This window comes from Tachypleus tridentatus, chromosome 6 (assembly GCF_004210375.1).
Source record: "Tachypleus tridentatus isolate NWPU-2018 chromosome 6, ASM421037v1, whole genome shotgun sequence".
In the NCBI taxonomy this organism is placed as follows: Eukaryota; Metazoa; Arthropoda; class Merostomata; order Xiphosura; family Limulidae; genus Tachypleus; species Tachypleus tridentatus.
The window spans coordinates 45,747,928-45,749,373 of record NC_134830.1 but is presented as its reverse complement, the minus strand read 5'-3'; positions in this window follow the sequence as shown (position 1 = coordinate 45,749,373).

Genomic DNA, 1,446 nt, shown 5'->3' with positions numbered 1-1,446 from the left:
TGCGCAACCCCTAAATATTAATGTATTGGATTGATTTTACGCTAACATATTTTTTTCATTGAATGGAATCAAATTATAAGCGAGCGACTGAGTGTCACAACTTTTGGTTTTTTGACGCACCCTAATACTCACCCTTTCAACCGCTGGGACGTTGTAAATACAGTCAATCCTACTAATCGTTGGTAAAAAAAGAAGTAGCCCAAGAGTTGGCCGTGGTTGATGATGACAAACTGCCTTCCCTTTAATACCCATACCAGCCGTCTTGAGAATAAACTGAAATTTGTGCTGATTATGACTGTTTGCTTGTTGCAAAGCAAAGCCAAAATGGACTATCTGTTATGTTGATCACAGGGAATCGAACCAAGGATTTAGTGTTGAAAGTTCATAGACTTACCGCTGCCTCACACGTGGACACTTGTGTTGACTGTAATTGAGGTGACATTAATATTATCATTATTAAATTGTTCTAGCAATGTCTATTAATTAATTAATAGAGAAAAAATTAGACTACCTATCCATTTAAAACTTCAACAAGTACAATTACAATACTTAATTCTAGAATTTTCGAACATGTTGTCACTGATTACTGATTCGATTAGTCATAATTTAACACTCCTAAACTGACTACACGTCACTAGATATTATTTGGATGAGAACAAAACGGCCCCACATAGCTAGGTGGTTAAGACGCTCTGGTCCTAACCTGAGGATCATGGGTTCGCATGCCCGTCACTCTAAACATGCTTGTCTTTTCAACTCTGGAGACGTCACAATATGAAGGTCAATCCCACTATTCGCTGGTAAAAAAGTAGCTCAAGAGTTGGCGGTGGGTGGTGATAACTAATTGCCTTTCCTCTAGTCTTACACTGCTAATTTGGGGACGTCTAGCGTAGATAGCCCTCGTGTAGAAACAAACATTATACATGATACATACATGCTTGTTACTCCTCTCCAGAACTAAAACATAACAAATGGTTTACTTTTTATATATTTATATATTTTAGGTCAACAATCAAAGGATATATTTGCTGTATACTACACTCATAACTGATAAGTGCCAAATATATAGTGTATTAATAATAAAAATGAATTGTTTACCATTGTTGCACTTGAAAAAAAACTGCTAATTTTATTCTTTCATAACAAGTATATTATGTGTATTTATTCATATGTCATGTCCTGCTGCAATAAAATCATGCTCATTACAAGTGGTAATACAGAAACTTTCTACAAAGTAGTAGAATTGTTAGTTTAGTTTGAGTAAGTTTATTTGAAATGGTCGTTGACACAAGTAATCTGAAAATTGCGGATTACTGCACTAGAACCTTCATCTGACTTGAAAATTTGAAGATTAATTAATTTTACTTTAGTCCTTCATTTGTCTTTTGCACATATTTGGGCCCGGCATGGCCAAGCGTGTTAAGGTGTGCGACTCGTAATCTGAGG